We start from the raw sequence: 16,650 nt of genomic DNA on the forward strand, positions 1-16,650 counted from the left end.
AAACACAATATCGCTAGAAATCTGTTTGGACGCCATATCCAAAATAATCCCACCAGGTCAGTATGCAGGACTCTACATCTAATGGATTTTGTTTTATCAGTCAGTAGTTATGTAGTCGACATGAGCTGCTTTCTGCAAGTTTGGATAGCAAATTATATCAACTGCAGGGACTTTGAGTCTGCGTAGGATTTAGTGAAGTGATGCTGGAGTGCAAAGCTTTTCATTTGTGTTTCGTGATTTTTGGTGCAGATTCAAGGATTTAGGAGGAGAGGTTGCGGGGCAAATCCATGCAGCTGTTTAGAGGGATGCGTCTTTTCTAGACAACTTGGTGTAATCTTCTGCACTGCCTAACATCTGGATGCAGAGAGTTTGTGTCTTTATTCTGTTTTTAGCTGTAAAGCAACCTTAACTTTTTGCTCTCTGCGTTCACAGAGTTGAGTGCGTGTCTTAAGGTGGAAAGAGTCCTCTTCCTCCTCCCGGGATTGATGCGATTGCTGCTCTCTCACACTCTGTTCCTCTGTCTCCACCTTCACTCCTTTTTAAGAGAAGCATCATACAGCTTAAAGCGTTCCCTCCTCTTGCTGCTGTCTGGTTTACTAAAGAGGTTGTTTGCTCCTCTAACAGATTCCAACTTGTTCAATACACCTTTCCTCCTCCTCTCATCCACTTTCTCCCTGTGTCGGTTTCCCCATCCGACCTGCAATGAGACATCCTAACTTGGTGTGAGTTGATTTGCATAATGAGGATTACAGCTGACATGCAGCGTCTGGGCCTGTCTTGCTGGATCCAGCAGAGAAGCATAGTGCGGTGGCAGCTCTCATTGTGCCAGCAAAATGCCAAAATGCCACCAATCAGGACTCACCAGGAAGGTTGCGGTCTGCTCTGACAGAGCAGTGCTGCCTCTTTCACCTTCACTGGTGCACAAGGAGTGAGGGACAAAGACAAATGGGCTGTCTGTGCATGAAATTACTGATGTATGAAATTTGCTATTGATGTTTTATTGGGTACAATGGCTTGTTAGATATGAATAGATGATTTTAAAAAGCATGATAATGTTTTTTCAAACCAAATAAGCATTAGAAATTGGTTTGTCTTATCCATGAATAATTTTAATTAACCATCAGTTCTGTTTGGAGGAGGAAAATACATTTCTTCTTATCAGTGTTTGTTGTTTTGTGCTGCATAAACAATTGAGCCGCCCACTTTAAAGCTAAATTTACTCCAAAGTTCAAACCATGGGTCAGAGCCCACAAGAAGAGACACAGTCCTGAAGCTAGACTATCTCCACATAACAAGAGCAGAAATTTATTTTTGACAAAGCTGGTTCTCAGGGTGAATGACAACATTTCACATCTCCTCTGCCTGTTTCTGCTGTTCTCTTATCTTCTTGTTCTGTGTATTTTCCTGACTTTTCTCTATTATACCATCATTTTCTGGTCATTTCACGGTGATATATTGAAAGTAGTGTGACTAGTATCCTTTAATTGCATCGTTATTCGTTGCATGTAGTGATGTGATGTTGTGATCTAGGAACTGAAGCTTGTTTTGCTATTGAACTGGCTGTAATTTGTGCTGGATGCAAGCATCACCTGAGCAGAGTTGATGATGACCTGGGGCCTTATCTATCAACCATGTGTGCACAGTTTTGTGCTTAAACCATGCGTATGCACACTCACACATAGAATCTGATTCTTCTACTTGACTATCCCTATCCTGACTATGACCACCAACAAACTCCCAGGTGTAACTGTGGGTAAAGCAAGTTCTAAGTTACACAAACTAACTGACATCCAGGTATGCATATTTGATAGGTTGTTCCTGAAGACACGCATTTCTGTTTGTATTTGGAAAACAAGTAAATCATTTCTTTCAGAGTAAAATAATGTAATCAGCTCTATATAATGCTCTATTTAACCTTGTTTCTATACAGCACTGCTCCATATAATAACATGGTAATCAATCAGCATTAATTGCTGATTTATTTTTGTTACATTTCGGCACCATTAATTTTAATTCATTTAACTACACCAGATATATTTTTTGTTATGCTGAAACTGTTAAAAGTGCAACAATTTAAAAAAAAAAAACGCTAATCCGTAATCCATGAATTACACTGCAGTAGTGCAGTGCATAAAGTCTATTTTGTGTAATGCAATTCTTTATGTGGCCATCACATAAAGTGAAGTCATTTTTTTCCTGTCCCCATTGTCTGTCTTCATTTTTTAAAATCTTTGGACAAGCCAGTTGTAGAGGTGTCAAATGTAAAGTTTGGTTTAGCTAATTCAGCAGCAACCTACAGTTTTCAAGCCTTTATTTTGGGGAAGCAATGGACATAGAAACATTTCAACAAACCACCATAGGGCTGCAACTAACGATTATTTTTTTGATTAATCATTTAGTCTCTAAAATATCAAAATGTAATAAGAAAATGTCCATCAGTTTCCCAGAGTCCAAAGTTGTTTCGTCTGACCCACAGCCCAAAACTTGAAAATATTCAGTTTAGAATAACATTAAACAGAGAAAAGCAGAAATCGGGACATTTGAAATGCAGGAATCATATGATTTTGGGTTTTTTTGTTTGAAATATCATTGAACTGACTAACTGATTGTTGAAATGGTGTTTATAGACTTATATGGTCTTATACAGCTGATTAATCAACCAATCATTACAGCTCTAAACAGCTAATTGTGCAATGGTAGGGAGAACTTGACAAACTGTGCATGCCACATCATTTGCAGTCTTACTGTATTCATGTATATTAATCTATTGTATGACAACAAATGACGTGTGGAAACGGTGTTAAGTTGTAGAACACAATGTAAAATACTAGTCACAATGCAGGAACACACATAAAATGTGACAGTTGCTGCAGTGTATGCTGGGAAGCTTTCCCGGACACACACTCCTGCGATGCTGCAGTATCTGATTGTGTGTGATGTCTTTTGTCTTTGTCTGTCTCAGTTGTTACTTTTGCCCACAGCATGTAATATAACTCTATGTTAAGGCTACTGGGACTTTGAGAGGGGTGTGGTTGATCATGCGAGGCATTCTAGGGGTGTTTCAGTATATTAATGAGCCTGTATGGTGAGATGTATCATTATTCATTTCGTATAAGGTGTGAATGCACATGTTTGATAAATACCAATGTTCTTGTTCCTACAGACACATATAGACCTTGTTCAACACATACTTTTATAAATGAGGACAGTGCTGCAGGACAGTGTTAGAGCTTGAGTGTGCAGTACAACATGTCCTTAAATACGATTAAGGTGGTATGTGTGGGACAGATATGACACACACACACACCAGCCAGCTACAGCCATTAACCAGGCAGATGAACATGGAACTGAGCCAATATTCCCATCAGAGGATTAAGTGGAATGCTTACAGTGGACAGTTTAGAGATCCAGCCTGCCAACACTGGTGACTTTTAGGCCTGGATGAGATGTCTGAGGGAGGGGAAGAGAGAGAAATGGGAAGAGGACTAAAGCAAAGATGGTGTATGTAGAGAAAATAACTAATATGCAGCTCAAGCAGGGCACAGAACGTGAGTCAGTGTTTTACAGGTGCAGCGTGTAGAATTTAGTGGCATCTAGTGGGGCGGACTTGGCAGAAATGGAATATAATATTCATAAGCATGTTGTACTTAGTGTATAATCCCATAAAAAGAAAGATTACTGTGTTTTCGTTACCTTAGAATGAGCCCTTTATATCTACATAGGGAGTGGGTCCTCTTGCACAGAGCCTGCCATGTTGCACCGCCATGTTTCTACAGTAGCCCAGAATGGACAAATCAAACACTGGCTCTAGAGAGGGCCTTTCGCAGTCACTATAGATTCACTTGGAAGGGGAGGGGGAGGGGGAGGGGAAGGGTATTCAATTGGTTGCAATCTACAGCCTCACCGCTATATGGCACTAAATCCTACACACTGGAACTTTAATTGCCGTGTTCTGAAATATAATGAGACTAAAATGAAGTCAGGATGGAGGAGAGACACCTTGCATTAAAATGTGTTTTGGGTGATTTGATTGCAATTGGATAGTGTTTGACCACATGAAAGTACAGTTGTAAATGCATCCAAGGCGCATTGAGGACAGATTGTGATCCGATCGGCCAAACCACCTCCAGAGGTGATCAGGGATGCATTGTGACCACACTGAACACAAGTGCAAATGTAATCAGGTTAAATCATACTGTATCTAGATAAAATCTGGATATGAGACACATTTTAATGCAAGGCATAAAGGGACTTAAAGATTCAGTTGAAGAGTGATCATCTCATTTCCTTCCACCTGTGAAGATGCAGACTTTACTGTGTGTGTGAGCCTGTTTCTCCTTGAGGCTGGTCCACATGTCAGCAGGCCACTGCCATGTTAATTAAAACAGCTCTCAGTACAGCATGTGGCATCAGGATTCTCTTAAAGACACACAAAGGCACAGGCAAACAGGTGTGTGTGTGTGTGTATGACAGCAGCAGCCTTACTGTTTAATTACATTTTATAGTTTACATGATTCCCCTCATTAGGCCCATTGACCCAGTACAACTGAGGCAGGGGTGGAAGGTTCTTATTAGAGGGATGGTGGTGGACAGTAGAGCTCTGGGAAACATGTCGACATTTAGCTGTTTTACATGCCATTGATATAGTGGGAACAGAGGTAGGTCCTCTGGGGGAAAGAAACAAATGCTTTTCCAGCAGCAACAGCAGTGTGTGTTTAGAATAGCAAGCCTGAAACCTGGCAGGACTCGTGTAAGACCATGGCTCATCCCCAGCTCAATGCAGCAAATTGTGCAATAGGGTTGGGCAGTATGGCTTAAACAAGCGTTGATATTTTGAAGCATTTAATAACATACATTATGTAATATTTCAATATTTATGCTTGTTTTGCAAAATTAGTCTTTCTAATTAGAGCAAAAACTTAGATAAACTTCTTAAGATTTGCGTAGACCAGTATAAATTCTGTTATTAATGTCCCCTCCACTCAAAAACATGTTTGGCTTATAATTACTTAACATGGATGTTTGAGTGTCACTGTGCAGAATAATGTATGTGCAGAGTTCAACACTAGAAGGCTGTTTTGTATTCATCTGCGGAAAGTGGAAAGTTTCTGCTCATATCAATTCTCAGTTTAAAGCGTGTATCTACGAGCATGATTTGTGACCTCACAACTAGTTTGAAGCCAGTCGTGGTCCAGTGTTGGGACTACATGTGGACCACAGTTTACCACGTTTCAAGACTCCAAGAAACCTGAGCCCTGGGGGTTCGCAAAGTGTGAAGCTCCACCCGTGGATCCAGGTTATCAAAACTAGAGATTCCCCTCTTATCTCTCTCTTTTCTCCATGAGCTGCAGCAGGAGCAGCTCCTTGCCCTCTGTCTCCTTCAGCTGCAGGAGCAGCTGCTTGGTCTTTCACACCTCCAGCAGCTGCTGGAGCAGCTCTCTGCTTTCTTGTGTGGCCTGCTCACAGCAGACACATACTTTCTTCTTTACGGCAGAAGACGCAAGAGCCTGCCTAAGACTCAGAAACTAAGTTTCCTTGTGCCAGCAGCTAACACACAAGTCTGCTGGCCAGTTTAACAAGTACAGGAGCTGTGAAATGGAGTTAGCTTCCCACTAACTCTACACAAAGGAGTGACCTGGGCCCTCTGCACGACTGGAGTGCTCTCTCCCCAGCAACGCCTGCATCTTTCAGCTTCAGAGCCAAAGCTTCCTCAGCCTGACTCACCCACGGATTCACCGGCTACAAAGCAGGACACCACAAAGCATCTCTTCCTTCATGAACTGGTAACAACTGGGCATAGCCTAGCAACACAGTGAAGCATAGTACGGCTAAGCAAGAATGTTTAACTCAAACAATGTACTGTATGTGTATTGATTTGGTTAAGGTTATACATTGAACTGTTGTTGTGACCCAACCGGTCAAAGCAGATGGCCGCCCACCAAGAGCCGGGGTCTGCTTGAGGTTTCTACCCGTTAAAGGGGAGTTTTTCCTTACCGCTGTCGCCAAGTGCTTGCTCATGGGGGAATTGTTGGGTCTCTGTAAATTAAAGAGTACAGTCTTGACCTGCTCTATGTGAAAAGTGCCTTGAGATGACTTCTGTTGTGATATGGCGCTATATAAATAAAAATTGATTGATTGATTGATTGATTGATGTCCTTGTTGCTTATAGTCAGGTTACTGCATAGCCACACCGCTAGGTTAATGTTAGCAGGCTTAACACATGTTACATCCAGTAACTAGGCCTTGCATGCAACTAACAAACATTATTTTCTGATTGTTTCACAGCAGTTAGCTTCTAAAGCACAAACACACCCACACACCTCTTCAACCCTGCAGCTGTGCGCTGCGCTGTCTGATTTGGTTTGAACACGGGCTAAACAGAACAGCAAGGCAGATTACAGTATTCCCGCCTTGAGCGGGCTGTGTGTATTGGCATTTTTAATATCATGCAGAACGGGTAGGAATATGATAAAATAATTGTATAAATAACGTCACAAACTCAGTCGCTTCGGTTCCTTTGGAGGGTTTCCAGCCTCTTCCCCTGCTTCCGCGGTGCTGGTGTTTGCTCTCCTCCCTCGCCTGGCCCTGCCTGCAGCAGCACTGCTAACTCACCCTCTTTCTCGCCCTCTTCCTCCTCCTCTAACCTCCAGTACTTGACTTTGCAAATGGATAATAAAATATGTAACGTTATCCTGCCAACGCTATCTCGCTATCAATAATGCCTAACGTTAGAATAAAATAAAGTTTTGTTTAGCATGATGTTGCTAATGTTAGCTTGTATTACCAAAACAATAAAACACTCATAACTGCTATCTTACTTGTGAGCTATAACCTATAGTATTATAGACTAAATAATTGAATACATCTTCACCTCATCGCTTGACTTGTTAGAAATGCTCTGAGCTGTCGTGGACGATGACATCTTCAGCAAATAGCTTCTTGTCCTTGAAGGACACTGTAGCTTCTGGAATCTCTCCAAAGTCTTAGGGAGGGGAGGGGTGAGCGGTGGAGTGCTTCAATCTAGAACCTCAAGGTTAGAGGCTGCTAAATACCACACATATTACACACTGGACCTTTAAAACTACATTTTAATAATGTTGAAGACAAAACTGGTTTCAAATAAATACGCAAGTTAAAAGAATTTAGGTTTTTCACAACTTACAGCAAGGCAGAGTGGACTTCTTTCTGACCTAACCTTTTGTCAAAATCTCCTCTGGGCAACTTCACATACTCGATGCCCTGAAATCTGAGACAGGATGTAAAAAATCATGAAAATAGGATAGTGAAGATTTTTTCCCCCATTCTCTGTTTTGGATGATCTTTCCGTCTTACACTTTATAACAGGGACATTTGAACAACATTCTTTGCCCCTGATCGAGACTCTTTTACATATTTGATGTTGAAAAATAATGTATTATTAATGTATGGTTTGTGGTGCCCATAGTTGCTACAGGGGCAGGGAAAAGTCTGTTTTAGGTCAGTAAATTAGCTCTAAGTAGTTTATCCTGCAGATTTATTATACAAAAAGGGTATTCCAATGCTGGACCTTACGGCTCTATTTCAACTACACATGACAATAAAATGTCAACAAATGATGCCTTAAAATCACTGCAGTAATGATAATAGTGTTCTAAAACTTTTGTTTCTCCAATGAAACCACCACATAATAAATATTCACTCTAGCCCTACTGAGTGGTGTGGCATAGATAGTTATGTGAATGAAATCAAGAGTAGATGAATGTGACATCCTACATCTGTATATATCATATTCAACCAAATAAACAGAGTAAAAACCTGCACAGCAAAAATCAATTAGCAGCAAAGATACTGCTAAAATCAGGGTTTATAAGATCACCTTTTCCGTTCCTGGGATGATCATATGTTGTTGTGGAGCTTCATATGACAACAGCAGTATGTTTTAAAGAAAATAACTGTCAGGCTAAAATTAGTGAAAAACACACCGGAAGTAATTTAGAGGAAGGGGAAGGTTTAATGGAATAATTACTGTAATGGCTTAAAGTATGATTAGTTCAGTATCGACTGTTTTAAAAGTGCAGAGAGAAGCCAGCTCAGTGGAGACATAGCTATTTGATTATTTTCTATGATTGCTTCCACTTCTGTGTTTGCCAGAAGCAAAGACTTTGATGCTGTGGGATTGCTTTTGTGTGACTGCTGCCACATGGAATAGTGGGTATTATTTCAAGTTTGCTACAGGCACTGAGATACATCAGTTCATGGAAACTGATTGCTGTTTGATTGCTCCATGTGATTCCTGCCACCAGAAACATAGGCTTTGATATAAGCTCTTGTCTGGCAGGGGTTGTGAAAAGTTGGCACAGGGGCCTCTGATTTGTCATGAAAATATGGACTTATACACAGTAGGCATACTAACCAGAGCTGTGACTGATTATTTTGATTATTCTACTCATCTATTAGTGAATAAAATGTGTAAAAATCATGAAAAATGCCCATCACACTCCCCTAGAATCCAAGTATGACAGCCTGAAGGACTTCGCCTATTTGACCTGTCACATCTGTCTATGGAGAACACACCATCTTCAAGTTTAATGATTGTAATGCAGATGGCGTAATTCACTGCAGATTAATTGATACTCTGCAAATAAGTGAGAGGAGAAAATCTCTTTGGCATTCAGCCCCAGAGCCATTCTTTATGCAGCAAGTAAAGTGCTGCTTTCATCAGTTTTGTCAACTCTAACACAGGTTCCGTACCTCTCTCTCTCTCCACATTTGGCTCTCTTACTCATTATGTCCCTCACCTCTTTTACACTTCATTACCGGTCCCTGAGGTCTGTTCTTACCCATCTTGGAGCTGATCGGCAGCCTCTAGGAGCCACTAGGACCCTGTAAGTCTGACTTGGAGAGCCAGGAAGAAAGGAAGGCAGGGGACAAAGGTCCAACAGCTAGTGTCTGTTTGATACAGCAGTGTTTAGCCCTCATTTGCACAGGGTGCTTTGCCTTTTTGTCACCTGTTTGCAATGGTTTGGTCACAGCATCTGTTAAAAACTATACACCCTTTTAGGCTCCAATGAACTCCCCAAGATGAAAATGTCAACATTAACCACACAGTAAGATATTGTTAAAGAAATATTTGCACATATTGAATCAATCAGTAAGCTAAAAGTTATGTATAAATGGTTAAAAAAAGAAGATAGAAGTAATGGATAAATCATTAAAATAAATAGTTAAAAGTAACGGAAAGGGGTTTATATAGCAATAGTGATGGATAAGAGTGTGTGATTAAAAAAAAGTGATAGATTAATGGTTGAGATGTCCAATTCCTGACACTCCTTGTGGCAGGTTATAAATGGAAGCTTGAACCAACCTAAACATTGACAGTTGCATTGTATGAAAAAATGATTGTAACAATCTCCTTAATAATAACATCCAGTTCAAAATCCAACTAAAATTAACACGAGTAGCATGACGTGTAGCGTCAATGAAGGGGTACTTGAGTTCACCTGACAGGGCTGTGCAGGTACAGCAAAAAAAATAAATAAATAAAAAAAAGGTTGGGAAGCAGTGCTCAACATCTCCAAACCATATATGAATCATTTTCTATGACCACAAAAATGTACAATTTAACAGATGGCCTTCATAATGTAGAAGTTCGCAACACAGTTGTTACTCTCTTTTCTAAAGTAACCTCAAGTGAATAGTAGCTAAATAATTTGCCCTGGTCTGTGGTCAATAAAACATTAGTTCATTAATATGGATAATAAGATTTAAAACAGCTATGAAGGGGCAGACGCACTGAGCCCTTTCCAATCTGGGTCAGTTGCTGTTGAAAGATGGGAGATATACCATACCAGGAGGTGTACCATAGGATTGTAAAGATATGCCTTTTGGTTAGATGCTGCCATTCATTGCTGTTAAAGGTATAGTTCGACATTTTGGAAAATATGCTTATTTGCATCTATCTGCTGGATTTGACATCATGAAAGTTGTTATTTTATTAACACGTTTTTGTATGGATTAAACAAACACGATGTAAATTATGAATTAGGGAGCTTCAGATTTTGTAACATTCAGACAGAACCAGGCTAGCTGTTTCCATTCTTTATGCTAAGCTAACCAGCTGCTGGCTGTAGCTTTATATTTTTATACAGACATACAGTACTGTGCAAAAGTTTTAGGCAGTAAAAGTAAAGTGAGGATGCTTTCAAAAATAATTCCATGAATAGTTTTTATTTATGAGCTAACTTCATACAAAGTGCAGAAAACAGAAGAAATCCTCCTTAATCCTTTAAAACAGCAGCAGTCCTCCCGGGTACACCTGCACATAGTTTTTCAGGTACTTGGCAGGTCGGTTGTTCCTGCATCTTGGAGAATTTGCCACAGTTCTTCTGTGGATTTAGGCGTCTCAGTTGCTTCTGTCTCTTCATGTAATCCCAGACTGACTCCATGATGTTGAGATCAGGGCTCTGTGGGGGCCAAACCATCTGTTGCAGGACTCCTTGTTCTTCTAGTCACTGAAGATAGTTTTTAATGACTCTGGTTGGATGTTTGGGGTCATTGTCATGTTGCAGAGAAAAATTGGGGCCAATCAGACACCTCCCTGATAGTATTGCATAATGGCAAGATTCTAAATATCTAAAGTGCCTAAAACTTTTGTACAGTAGCCTACTGTATTTCTGGACAACTGATATCATAGGTATGAACAAGATAAATAATATGTAACAAAACGTTTTTAACACAAAGACACATTATTTTTCAATAGCATCCCATGGTCTTCATCAGTGAATGGAAGTGGCTATAGTGTCATCACATGACCTAGGTGTGGGATTTTGTAACATTTGGACAGAACCAGGCTAGCTGTTTCCAGTCTTTATGCTAAGCTAACCAGCTTCATCAGTGAAAGGAAGTGGCTATAGTGTCATCACATGACCTAGGTATGGGACTTTGGTTTGGTGATTACAAGAAATTGTATCCCCTGTTATATCAAGGATGGTCTTTGACTTTGGAAGTGTATGGAAAAATGATTTGAAAAACTATCCAAAAAGTGAATAAACTGAAAAATAGTTTGCTCTCTAGTGAGTAATTTTTAATGATCTGATTCATCCAGATTTCAGTGGAGACCATGGTTCAGCCTAAGTTCAGCTTTCTCTTACAAAGTCTGCACATCTTCAGCTCTACTGTTCTTAGCACTTGTTGTCAAAGTTTCTCCATCCACCAGCTCACACAGATTACTATTTGTTTCCTTAATTTCTTTTCTCAACACCTATTGATGGATGTCCATTTGTGTCTCAGTAAAGTCACAAATGAGAATTTGTGCTTTCATTGATTGTATTGTACTCTTTCTGACATTTTTTGTGTATTTATGTTTTTTTCAGTCAATTTCAACTTCAACATTTTGGGAAATGCGCTCATTTGCTTTCTGGTGAAGAATTAAATGAGGAGATTGATACCCTCTTACATATGTCAGTTAGATATGAGGCCACAGCCTGCAGCTGGTTAGCTTAGCTTAGCACAAAGACTGTAAAGAGGGGGAAACAGCTAGCTTGTCTCCATCAGTGGGTAACAAAATCCACCTACCAGCACCTCTAAAATCACTAATTAATCCGTTATATCTGGTTGGTTTAATTTATTTAATTCTTACAAAATCAACCAGATTATTCCTTGGCCAGGAAGTTACTGCATCCTGCCAAAAAATGCGGGTTCCTCCGTTTTCCAGTCTAAGCTAACCGGCTGCTGGCTGTAGCTTCATATTTAGCATACAGACATGAGAGTGGTATCAATCTTTGCATCTAACTCTCTGGTAGAAAGCAAATAAGTGTATTTACTGAAATGTCAAACAATTCCTTTATTGTATCCGAGGGGGAAAATAGTCTTGCAGCCAGGTAAAACACATAATACACAGACTTGAGCATAAAACATAATTAATACATAAAACATATTACAATATGTAAAATAAAAGCTAAATCCCACCACACCAGCTCACATAACACAAATCTGTGACAGCATAACCTGGAGTACATCCGTTATCATCCCACCTAATCATCCAAAGTTTAAACTAGATCACCATCACCCACCAATAATTATCTGAAAGACTGATCATCAGCTGACTCATCCTGAGCATCCTGAGAGTCTATGAATTTCTCACCCTGTTAGATCTGCCTTTGGTAGTCTGAATCTCTGTCCAGAGGGAGACGCTCAAAGTCTCCATACAAAGGATGAAGAAGACTCTAAAATGACTCGAGCCTTTGAAATAGCTCTCTTTCAGAAGATGGATCAATCAGTTTAAATCTTATTGGCCAATTTAACTATGTGTTGTAGCCTGTTCTTGTCACCTGTGAAGAGATCATTCAATAGTCTTTCAGACTGTAATAACTAAAAATATGTTAATCAGTCATCATATATGGTGAATGATTGTCAGGTCTGCTCCCAGCTTTAAGTGGGATATAACTGGATAACAACTGAAATCATAGCAGCTGACAATGATGTAATATGAGTTTCTTCTTGGTTAAGTAAGAACACTAGGCTGCACTCTTCAGGAAACGTTTACTAGGTTGAGGTAAAAATTTAAAAAGAAAAGATGTAACTCCTTGTATCCTTTGAGATCTCTCTCTCATGAACTAAATAAGCACGCCATGGGTTACAGCCATACAAATGCAATCGTGTCTCTTTCCCTCTCATTCTCCATCTTCTCTCCGCTCTGAATGCCGCCGTCCTTCTCTCACCTCACATTAGTTTCTTTATTACATTGTGCTTTTACTGCCACAGTGCTCATTAGTCAACATAACTTTGCCAGCCAGATATATTTTTGGCACATGAAATTTTCCCATCTTCCATCCTTTCTTACTACTATGCCCACTCATTTCTCTGTTTTTCATCTACCCCCCTCCCCTCCGCCCCACTGGCCTTCTCTGTGTTTATTCTCTGTATTCTATTGTCTACTGTCCCTCCCTCCCTCCCTCCCTCTGTGGGTTCTTCTCTATCTATTTAAGGAAGAGAGCAGCGTCTGCTGGGAAACTGCTGGGCTGGGTGGGGAGATTTAGCTGAATGGCACAGCAAGTCCCTAGATGCCCTGTTGCGGCTCATGCTGCAAAGGAAGAGAGAAAAAGAGAGAGAGATACACAGTGACAGATATGGACAGAGCAACAGCAGGATTAAGAGGAAACTACTGTTTGCAGTGAGGGAGAGTGGACAGAGGAGGAGATTTACAAAAGAAGCAGGGGAGTAGAAGAAGGAAACTGTGCTGAGCTCCACCTCTTCTGTGTCCTGTCCTGCTGTGAAAATCTCTTAATGTTTCTGCTCTGCCATGACTCAGGGCTGCTGTTGACCATGAATCCTGCACAAGCATCCTGTGCACGCACTCGAATATACACACCAACATATTATCTCATAACATCTGATCATATAAAAGTAAGTGGAAGGAGCCATTGCTGATATATGTTCTTGAATTAATGCTTCTTTGGGGCTTTCAGAGTACTAAGATACTTGGAGACTGAGCAATTTTTAGATCTGCACTTCTGCAGTTTATTTAGTTCAATGTCTACGTAGAAGTTACAGGATAGTTCTAAGCTATTAAAATTTGTACATTTGCAAATTTGCTTATTTTACAGTTGTCATATCAAGTGAATTGCTGAAATCTGGGAATGTAGCTTCATTGCTAAAAAAGAAGTCTTACAGGTTAAGAAACACAAGCAGTTATATGATCAGATACGAAGTTGATCAACCCAGTATCTAGATGGGAAAACGAAGGCCAATGGTAAAATTATTGCAATAAATCGTCTGTAAATGTGTGCATGTATGTGAATATCCATCACAGCTTACAGCTCAACTTCCTGGTTCAACTTAGACCTATGGTACTTGCCTGGGTCAAAGTTGCGTGCACAGTTTACCTTTGCAATTAGGGAAAGGAATCTGAGTAGAAATTGTTATGTTATGTTATAATTTTATATATATAATTATAATATATATATATAATATATATTATAATATTTATATATATATATATATATATATATATTTATATATATATATTTTTTTTGTACTTTGTGATGGCATAAACTACAAAAACAAGATCCAAGTTGTAATAAACTAGAATTATCCATTAAAGTTTGTTGCCTATAAGGTGTATGAATTTGAGCAAATGTGAAACAACAGCTGCAGAGAGAGAGAGAAGGAAATCTAAATCAGATAGCAGAGGGATGCAATTACTAAACAAATTGGTGCACTCTGAACCAGATGAGAACAGTGCTGGCTGTGCCACATGGGTGTGGTTTACAAACCATTTAAATTCTGAACACAAAACTGCACACATGAATTAACAGCTGGTGTGGCAAAAAGGTGCCATGTGTATTAGTAGAATGACAAACAAAAGAAAGTGATAAACATTGCAATTACATTGATTTTTAAATGTCTAGCCCTAGTTTTGAATATGCCAGCATTTGCAAATTGCAGTTGCAACAGTGTAGCCTGAAAGATGCTTGCATACTAATATTTTTATAATTAATATTTTGCCCTAAATGATATTTTACCTTTATCTAGTATACCTGAGTGCAACTCCTCCTCAATGAGCAGCATTCAGTCACACTACCTGCCGCTGTTTGACCATCACCTGACATTCTTCACAGTGTCAGATCTAATAAAGCAGAAATACTTTTTTGAGGCAACTAACTGGATCATTCACATTCCAGTTTTAGTCTTTGTAATTCTGAATAAAATCTCATCTCCTTTCTGCTTTTTTCATTTTTAGTTGTTTAAGTCTTGTTTCCAGGCAACCTGTTTCAGAGGAAGAAAAACAGTCATCGATGGCAGCTCCTAAATCTGCTGATATATCTCTGTTTATGTTTACAACAGGCTTGTTCTCTACAAGGAGACATATCCGTTCTAACACTTTTCACATCTCAACACGTCTTCTTTCTTTTCATTACCCCACCAACCCAAACCTGTCTCCCTTCTTTTTTTTAGTAATCTGACCTACTTATTTTCCCTGGTTGCTTAGTGGAGGTTGTTGTCTCTTCTACTTTTCTCTCCTTGTCTCTTGATTTGTTATGTTCTTGCTTGTCTCATAAGTTACCTCCATGGAATAGACCAGTACACTGCTGTGTTCGGAGAAAACTTCAGATGCAATATGAGCTGTTGGCTTCACTCTCTCTCCTCTCTGCAGGGAGATGCATCACTCAATATTACTGCAGTGTGAGACCGTTAAAATGAAATAAATAAAAAGAGCCTGCCCATCAGTGCAACTTAATGACAGTGTTACACAGACGTGTAATGGAGAAGTGGAGGTAAAAATGTGTCAAGTGTTATGAAAAATTTGAATATCAATCACAGTTTTGAATCAAATTTTCATTTTCATTGTGCTACAAATAAAATGCTGTATTGCACATATTCATTGTAAGAATTATAAAATGCATAGCTACAGCCTGAAAGACACTGAACCCTCCAACTATAGGGATTTGTAGGAAAAATCAAACCCACCCTGTTCCAGTTAAACTAGTCATGCATTGGTATTATCTGTAGCCCAGTGTGTGTGTGTGTCAACTATGACCTCAGTCCTGCTGTAGATTAAAACCCAAGTCTGGCATTACCAAATAAACAGATGGACATGGCAGGCTGATGTAGCATGCACATGTCGTTTTTTTATGGTGCACTAACTCAAACATCATTTTTAACACACAAAGCCTCTGTGGTTTGAAATTAATTTGAAGTAACACAGAGTTCATTTAGATTCATTTGAACACAACCCATGTAGCCTTATTCTAAATGTTGTGGAATGAATACTGTTCCGCTCAGTCGCAGTGCCTCTGTTGCCTCACTTGAGACAAGCTAACGTTACTGTAAGGCAGGCACATTTTAAAAGTCAGCAAACAGTTTTACCTTTAAACAAGATTTCTCCATCTACAGAGCAGAATCCAAAATGTCTTCTCACATTACTTCTTAGATGGTTTGGTATCACGATTAAGCTGGGGTAAGCACTGCACACTAGTTTACTCCATTTTGTGTTAGCAAAGATAACAACATTAGCCTAGTTTACTGCAAGGGCAACAGATATGCAATTGGTCAGATGGACAGTACATTTTAGAAACGCCCCCAGTTGGAGTACAAGCAAGGCCTACTCGGCTTATACAATAAGAAATTTGAATGATGATTGCCGATTGAGTATTTAATTTTTACCTATATTAGATTGATAATTCAAATTCTGATCAAAGGGGACAGTCTTAAAAGCCATTGTACTTATTTTTTATGCTGAAGCCTAATATTCAACCGGGTTGTCTGTGTGGGTACCACTTGTGTTTGTAGGACTGGATGTGTATGTGTGTGGGAAAGAGAAAGGGTTTGTGTTAGTAGTAGACAGATGAATGTTGATAATTGGGTAACAAAATTACCTGCTGTATTTGCCAAAAGCAGTTTACTTTGTGATTTTTTTTGGTAACTCATCATAATTCATGATGAATCATGAATAGTCTGTAGACCATATTTTAAGCCAAATTTTGAGAGCTGAAGACATCTTGCACACACTGTGGGGCTTAACTATATTAAGGGTTATTTATTCTGGAATAAAATAGCAATATAAAATCTTGGACAGAATCAAGTATAGTTCACATAATTAGTGAACATAATTCCTGTGAGTGTCTTACAATTTAGTAATATTATATTTAGCAAGCTGTTCCAACAATTGTG

The 16,650-nt window shown here is 39.4% G+C and overlaps 1 protein-coding gene across 1 annotated transcript in view; it reads left to right on the forward strand.

The window, feature by feature from the left end:
* LOC122982828 (kelch domain-containing protein 8B-like) overlaps nucleotides 1-16,650 on the forward strand; it is a 203,197-nt gene that overhangs the window by 2,499 nt on the left and 184,048 nt on the right. The window lies entirely within an intron of this gene.

This window comes from Thunnus albacares, chromosome 5 (genome assembly GCF_914725855.1).
Source record: "Thunnus albacares chromosome 5, fThuAlb1.1, whole genome shotgun sequence".
In the NCBI taxonomy this organism is placed as follows: Eukaryota; Metazoa; Chordata; class Actinopteri; order Scombriformes; family Scombridae; genus Thunnus; species Thunnus albacares.